Below are 8,531 nucleotides of genomic sequence, written 5' to 3' on the forward strand. Positions count from 1 at the left end.
GAGATTTTCAGCTTTTTTTGTGCTTCTTTGGTGATTCAGACCTCATAGATGTGTTCAGCATGGTTGATTTTCTAGGAATTGATGCTCGGACCATGTGTTTCTGATAAAAAATGATATTTGGAGCCTCAAAATTTTACAAAGATTTTATACAGCTAATTTTTCGAACCCTATAAAAACCCACCCATGCGTTAGAATCAAACACTCCAATAGTCGATCCTTATAAAATCAAGTACATAGATTTGAACACTCCAAGAGCTAATCCCTATAAAATCAAGTACATAGATCACATCTTTATGGTCAAAATTTAAAAGTAAATCAAAAAATTATCAAAAAACAAAATTAGCTTGTTTCCCTCACTATATATATAGTTTATGGTAGTTGCTTACCACATTTCAAACCTACCAGGTTTTTTTCATGTTTTTTTTAAATCTGATCGTAAACATGTGTTCTACATGCTTAATTTTATAAAAATAGATTCTTGGATCATCTGAGTCTGGCATACATGTAGGCTTTTATAAGGTTTAAAAATCAAGGGTTTAAGTTTTTCATAAATATTTAAGGCTTAAAAATCATATTTTTTTATAAAAAAACATGATCCAAGTGTAGTTTCCTAGCAAGTTGATCATGTTGAACACATTTGCCCAGGTCAGATTTGTGAAAACAACCTCAAAATACTCATTTGTTCATATATATATATATATATATATATATATATATATATATATATATATATATATATATATTGGTAGTGTAGAAGTTGTAACCATAGAGTCTAACCTCATAGAATCAACATGGATTGATTGTTAGGAATTGTGCTTTGAATAATCTTTTTATGATGTAAAATATGATTAATTTAATAGTGAAATTTTGGTACATTGTGGGCTTCTGATTTTGAAGTAATTGGAAAACCAAATTGCTTGTTGCATTTGTTTTCTACTATAAATGCAGATGACATTTATAAGTTTATATCTATAAAAAAAAAGTAAAACTATTTATAATAAGATCAGTGTTTTGTACTAGATTATATATAGTAGAAGGTAGCTGCTTTCACCGATCCCTACCATATCCTACAAGGCCTTTAAAGGGTTTTCATGTTTTTCTCCAATCTAATCATGCATATGTGTTTTATGTGCTAGATTTTATAGAAATGGACTCTTGCATCGGCCTGTTCGGACGCGCAGGTAGGTTTGGACGGTGTAAAATTTTTAAAAACATCATAAATATTTAAAGCTTAAAAAATTATGTTTTTTACCAAAAAAATGCATATCAGACTGCTGTTTCCTAACAAATCGACCATGTTGTATGCATCTGCGGGGTCAGATTTGTGAAAAACAACTCCCTCCTTCCCCTGGCATGAAATGAAGTAGGAAGCTACATCTACTGTATATATATATATAGCAACATTTACTCATGATGACCTAACTATTTGAATGAACTAAAAATCATAAGTGCATGTAGTGTTGACCAAATTGAGCCCTATAGATGTGTTCTGCATGGTCCAAATGCTAGGGATTGACTTTGGATCATACTTTTTCAATGAAAAAATTATTAAAAAATGGTATACCTCTTTTTTTTTTCAAACCTCATAAAATTATGCCTACTTGCGGCAATCAAACATGAGTCAATTTTCACTAATGAAACCATATAAATCATATCTATAAGGTTAATTTCACGAAAAATAACAAAAAAACATTTGGATGCCATGGTGATCTTATATATATATATATATATATATATATATATATATATATATATATATATATATGTGTGTGTGTGTGTGTGTGTGTGTGTGTGTGTGGAAAATGAAAACATACAAAATGGGCATGGTGTTAATTGAAACATGCAATTGAATTTTCAATGTTCTTTCAAAATTCTGACCATACAGATGTGATCTATATGCTTTTTTTATAGGAATAACTTCTTGGAGCATTTGATTCAGATGCATGGATCGGTTTTTATAGGGTTTCAAAAATCAATGGCCTGCAATATTCATAAAATTTTGAGGCTCCAAATACCATTTTTTCTATCCAAAATGCATGATCCAAGTATCAATTTCTAGTAAAACTATCATGATGAATCCATCTATGGGGTTGGAATTTTGAAGAAGAAATAACACAAAAAATTCAATAACATATTTCATTTAGCACCATGCCCATTTTGTAGGTTTTCATTTCTCTCACACATACACACACATATGTGAGAAAATATTGACTACACTCTAGAATACAGAACCCTCAAACAAAATCCAGAGGTGTGAGCTTTATCTGATTAATCTAATCTCACATATGCGTTCAACATAGTTTATTTACTCAAAAATGCACTTTCGATCAAGTGGTTTTGATGTAAAAATATGATTTTTCTCAATCATAAAATCTTAACATGTTGTGGATTGTTTGTTTTTTAATCTTCTAATATATATATATATATATATATATATATATATATATATATATATATATATATATATATATATAATGTTTGTGTGTGTTTATGCTAGATTCAGATAGGGGTTATATCACGATCAGTTGTGTTTCTTAAAGATGTAAAAAGTCAATGGCTAATATGACACTAAATGAACAAAAGACGGGGGTTTTTCATTTGATAAATTACATCCAGAGTATGTAATTTAATAAATAAGCAATGACAAACACGTCTAAAGATTCATATTGAGCAAAAAATAATGAATAAAACTGTGATTTTTTTTATGACTCTAATAGAGACCGTAATAAAAATGGGTCCAAATGAGTGCATTCCTCATATAGATGAAGATGGGAGCATTAAAAACTATAAGTGATCCATTGAGAACATTATTTGGACTCAGCTTCCCATTCAAATTTAGTTTTAAAATTCAAACCTTTTATAAATGTCTGTTTTCGTTAGTATCATTTATGAGCTACCTTTGCATGTTAACTAATTCACAAGCACCATTTAGGTTGTATCGATTTTTATGGGCTTGAATCTTAAAAGTAAGTCTAATATGTTAGATTGAATATATAATCTAATCGTTCAAATAATGTTATCGAAGCTTCACTCATAGTTGATTGCATTTTTTTATTCTCCATTGTATGTGTGTGTACCTTGTGTTATTAGTTGTTAAACCAAACGGTTTCCATGGATCTAATGATTTAATGTTTTCTTCAGTGGTTTAACTGTAACAAATAGGTACGACTAATGTGTGTGCGTGCACGCCCGTGTATAGACAATCGATTGAAACTACAATCTAGTTGGAATCTCATGATCCAAGTTGTTTTGATTCAATCTAACCTTATATAGGTGTCAATCTATCCTTATATAAGTGTTAAGTATAGTTGATTTAGTAGTAGAAATCAACTCTTGGATTATTTTTTTTATAAAAAATATTATTTGAATAAAAAAATCAGTGTTTTTTATAGCCGTTGATTTCTAAGTTATCAGAGAATTTGGATTCTGGCAATTCAAGAGTTGGTTGCCACTAAAAAAAGGATATATATAACTTAAGGTGAGTTCTACCAACAACATCAAAAAATTTACTAAATGATTTTTGTACAACAAATGATTGTGGCAAACTTTAACACTATATATATATATATATATATATATATATATATATATATATATAGAGAGAGAGAGAGAGAGAGAAGGGTGTGACATCGGACGCCCTCCTCGCCGAATGTGGGTCGGATGCACCTGGCACATCAGTTATATTTTTTGGGGGTGTGTTTCTCGATCTTTAGCGGCGGTCACGACCACCTCTTAAGGTTCGGGCTGAAAAATAGTCTTTAGTGGCAGTTGTGACCACGCTTAAGGATCTTTTTAACAAAAAAAATATGTTTCACCGTTGATCTTACACGATTAGTGACAGAAAAGTGTATGCTTTTTCATCAAACGCTTTGTGTGTTTGACGATATGCTCATCTCTCTCTCTCTCTCTCTCTATATATATATATATATATATATATATAATTAATGTATAACTGAAATATGTAAACTAGTATGAACCAAGATTTTTATAAGTTTTTTTTTTATCTAGATGTTTTGGTTTTATAGAATTAGACCCTTAGACCATTCGATTAAGATGTATTCAAAATATCTTTTAAGGCTTGAAAATCAAATACTCAAAATTTTTGGAAATATTTAAGCATACAAAATCACATTTTTTGATCCTATTACAATGATCCAATAGTCGATTGCAAGCAAATGGACCACGTCGAATGCATCTCCAGGATTAGATTTATAAAAAAAACAACGAAAATCCTAGTTCATACTAGGGGTGTCAATGGGCCTAGTTTATCTGAACCAAACCCTATAGGGTACAAGTATGATGATAAATAAGAAGACCCAAATAAGACTTCGGTCCAGACCCAAAGGTCTGATTAATGCTTGGACCCAAATATAGTTTGTGAAATTTTATGTTAGACACATACCTGACCTAAGTTATTGATTAAGACCTGCAAATTTTCAATGTAAAAATGATAAAAAAAATGGTTTTAACTGCTATGGTCTGGATTTGGTTCATATAGTTCTTATCGGGTCTGGGTATGGTTTTTCTTATAGAGGACCCAATTATACCTAGGTCTAGATCTGATACCATACCTGAAGATGTGGACTGAGTCTGGTTTCACCTGGGTCCGAACCAAACCCGACCCGTTGACCCCCCTAGTTCATACTAGTTTACATATTTCGTTGGTTTACTTTTAAAGTTTTTCTATATAATGATAAAAAACTCCTGCCTAAGCAAAGGAAAACCGTGATTGGGCCCCCATGACTACTCTGCCTTATGTGGCCCACCTCTACTGACACACCCATGCATCAACGGGGTTTGATCGGGGGTCTTCAATTCAACACCATCACAACCACCCCACTGCGGTGGTTATATATATATATATATATATATATATATATATATATATATATATATATATATATATATATATATATATATATAAAGAGAGAGAGAGATGGGTAAGTGTGAAATTGACGCATGCGAAATGATACATGTTAAATGGGCTTTTCTGCACTTTTGATGTTTTTTTTTTAGTTCCCAACCCATAAATATGTTGGGCTGATCGATTTTACGAGGAATCCACACCTGGATCATGTGTTTTTGATAAAAAAATGATATTTAGAGTGTCAAAAATTTTGCAAATATTTTGGACCATTGTTTTTTGGAACCTTATAAAAACCCACCAATGTATTAAAATCAAGTACATAGATCACATCTGTATGGTCATAATTTTAAAATAAAATAAAAAAGCTTTGAAAAACTCATTTAGCACCTACTCATTACTCTCTCTCTCTCTCTCTTTATCTATATATATATATATATATAACCACGATCAAATAGGTGGTTGTGTGCTGTTTTTCCCAAATCTGACCCTGCATGTGTTTGACGTGTTAGATTTGTTAAGAAATGACACTTGATACTGCTTTTTTGATAAAAAAATGGTTTTTAAGCATTAAATATTTATAAAAATTGTAGACCGTCGAGTTTTAAATCTTATAAAAAGATGGCTGCGTATCGGAATTGGATGGTCCAAGAGTCAATTCCAAGCATGTAAAATAAGTAAGATTTAAAAAACAAATAGAAAAATCCCTTCAAGATAAGCTAGCAGTAAACTAGAAAAGTGGTAAGCAGCTATCACTATATATATATATATATATATATATATATATATATATATATATATATATATATATCATTGGTGAGCCATCCTCCTACATGAGACGTGGGTCCTATCACCCTGTCCTCCAGACTCAGTTCCCTCAAACGAAGCCCACAAGGACTCCACAATGTCTAGTTGATTTTTTTTAGGGTACTTTGACTTGCTGGACAAATCGTCCAGAACGCGCCAGTCCCACCTGAAATACAACCTGAGGTAACAAAGCAGCCTCAGCCAGGACTGCTCTGTCCCCATGAATCAAACGTGGGATAGCGCCCGGCAGGAACTGATCTGTCTCCGCCCAAGCGTATCCAGCGTATCAAACACGCCCTTATGGCTTTTAAGTGGTGGAATGAGGTTGTGAGTTGGATACTCGGGGTACACATCCTCGCTCGCAAGCCTAAGCCAAAATTGGAAGCTAGCTTCCGCAGGTAAATGAGAGTACTCATGGAGTTTTTGCTACAAACACCAAGTCATGTCCACGGTCAATGTGTCACCTTTGGGCCTGTAACAGCATGTCTTGTCTTCTTTTCTTGTTGCGGAACTACAACCATAGTATCGCCTGCTTGCTGCCAGTTCATTAAGTGACCCACTTCTCTGCGAGAGTTTCTCATCATAAAAATGACCATGGTGACATTTACCTTTACATTGGCTATTTAATAGGAAAAATGACATTTTTTTTGTTTTTTTATAAATATATTTCTCTATTTTATATTCATTTATTTTGCGGATATTTTGCTGATAAAAACACATGAAAATCTTAAATTACCAATTTCTCTTGAGTTTTTGGCTGCAGTGAGATTGCCATTTTAAACATTTTGACACTATGATTTCAACACAGTTAACCTAAGAGTTGCAGCTTGTAAACCGCCTGAAATGCTTATTCCATTTTCCACCAAAACAACATATGAAAGGACATTCTTACATGAAAAAGTAGAATCCACATTGAGAAAGGCATTCTTTTAAGTGTTAAATATACGCATCATGAAAAGCAAAGGGTCATTCTCAGGGAGTATTTTTCTCTCAAAAAAGAGAAAGGGTCATTCTCAGGGAATATTTTTCTCTCAAAAAAGAGAAAGGGTCATTCTCAGGGTGTGTTTGACTGTCTCGGATCTCAGATCAGTTCTTGATTTTGCAAACAATAGATTTTAAACTTTGAAAATTCTAAAAAACCCTCAAAATGCAAGAATCTCTATTCCCGAATGAGGTTAGTCCAAAGATCCTTTTATTTGAAATTATAGGATCTCAAATTAGCTTTGATTTGAGATACCAAGCATTTTTTTTTTATGATAAAGAACCCACGCCGAGAATTAGGTCACTTAATGGGCCTGCCCCATGTAAGATATACCCTGGGTGGGGTCACCAACACTCAAGCCCTTACCAGTGTGACAAATATCGCGAGATTTATGAAAATCTCACGATAATATCACGAGAAATTGCCTGAAAGTTTAAAACGACAATTTCTCTCGAGATTTACAAAATATCGTGAGATTTATAAAAAAACATAAATACCATGATTTAAACACGATATTTACGTTTTAAACAGCTATTTATCGCAAAAAAATCATGTATTTTTATTAATATTTTATTTTAAAAAGATATTTTATATATATTTTTAATTATTTTTTTTATTGCCAAGATTTTTGCCAAAAAATGCAAGATTTATGGATTTTTTTCAATTTCTCTCGAGTTTTTTAAAAACGAGAAATTGCCTATAAAAACGTGTGTCACTATGGCTCTTACAGAGCTCACCAGTTAAAGGCACAGGCGGAGCCCGGGGAGATACCAAGCAATTAAACACACCCTTAGTTCTCTCTCTCTCTCTCTCTCTCTCTCTCTCTCTCTCTCTCTCTCTCTCTCTCTCTCTCTCTCTCTCAGTGTGAATGCATTGTATCATGGAATCAACTTTTTTTTTCACAAATCAAACACAGCATACTAGTCAAATAACCAAGAAAAATGTTGCCACATGCATAAATCCAAAAAATTGAAAGCTAATGCAAATGATAAATATGATTTGAAAATTAACTTCTTATAAGTGTTCTAAGTAAATAGTCCACAATGTCACGCTGCTCATTTAACCACACCATTTTAAAATTAGGTCAACCAATATTAAAATGTGAATTGGGCAAGGGGTGGGCCACAGGTTTACACTGTCCGAAAAACGATCGTAAGTACGGCAGGCATAGCCAGCGCAACCAGATCTCTGATCCCGGGGGTGGTTTTCCGGTTCCTCACAAAAAATATTAGAATGTAAGTTGATGTATGAAAACAGCATGAGCTCATATATTGAATGAGCCTAACTGCAGTTCATGTTCTTGCATGAAATGAGGCCTACACCCCAGAGCCGTGAATTCAATATTGGACTCACTTGAGATATGAGGCACTGTCTCAAGTAAATACATTTCTTTTATTCTAGATAATATGCAAGCATAAAGCCCAATTGAGCATCACACATCTAGTTAATGTGATCCTTGAGGCATTCAAGTTGAAAAACATTGAGAATATTGTGACACATTTTTGTAAGTGACAAAAAAACTTATAGGAAAAGAAAAAATTTGCCTATGAGAAGTTTTCATATCATGACAAATATTCGGACATGAAATCGGGTTGAAAAAATGTTTGTTTTGGTTAGGCTGAGTTGCCCTCAAAAATTTTTATAGATTTTTTTTTCCATCTCTGAGATGGAGAAAATTTCCTGTCAAAATCAAGGCAAGATTATAGAAAACTTTTCTTTTCAAAAAAAAAATTCTATTGTTTGCAACTAATGACAAAATTGCCACTTTTCCTTTCCAACTTGTATTTTTCCTAGCATTTCATGCTTCTAAACATGCCCTCAGGGTCCTTGCTGCAAAGCTAAAGCCAATTAACAACTATCACTACTGTCTCCATTTAG

This window comes from Nuphar pumila, chromosome 3 (genome assembly GCF_984573655.1).
Source record: "Nuphar pumila chromosome 3, dmNupPumi1.hap1.1, whole genome shotgun sequence".
NCBI lineage: Eukaryota > Viridiplantae > Streptophyta > Magnoliopsida > Nymphaeales > Nymphaeaceae > Nuphar > Nuphar pumila.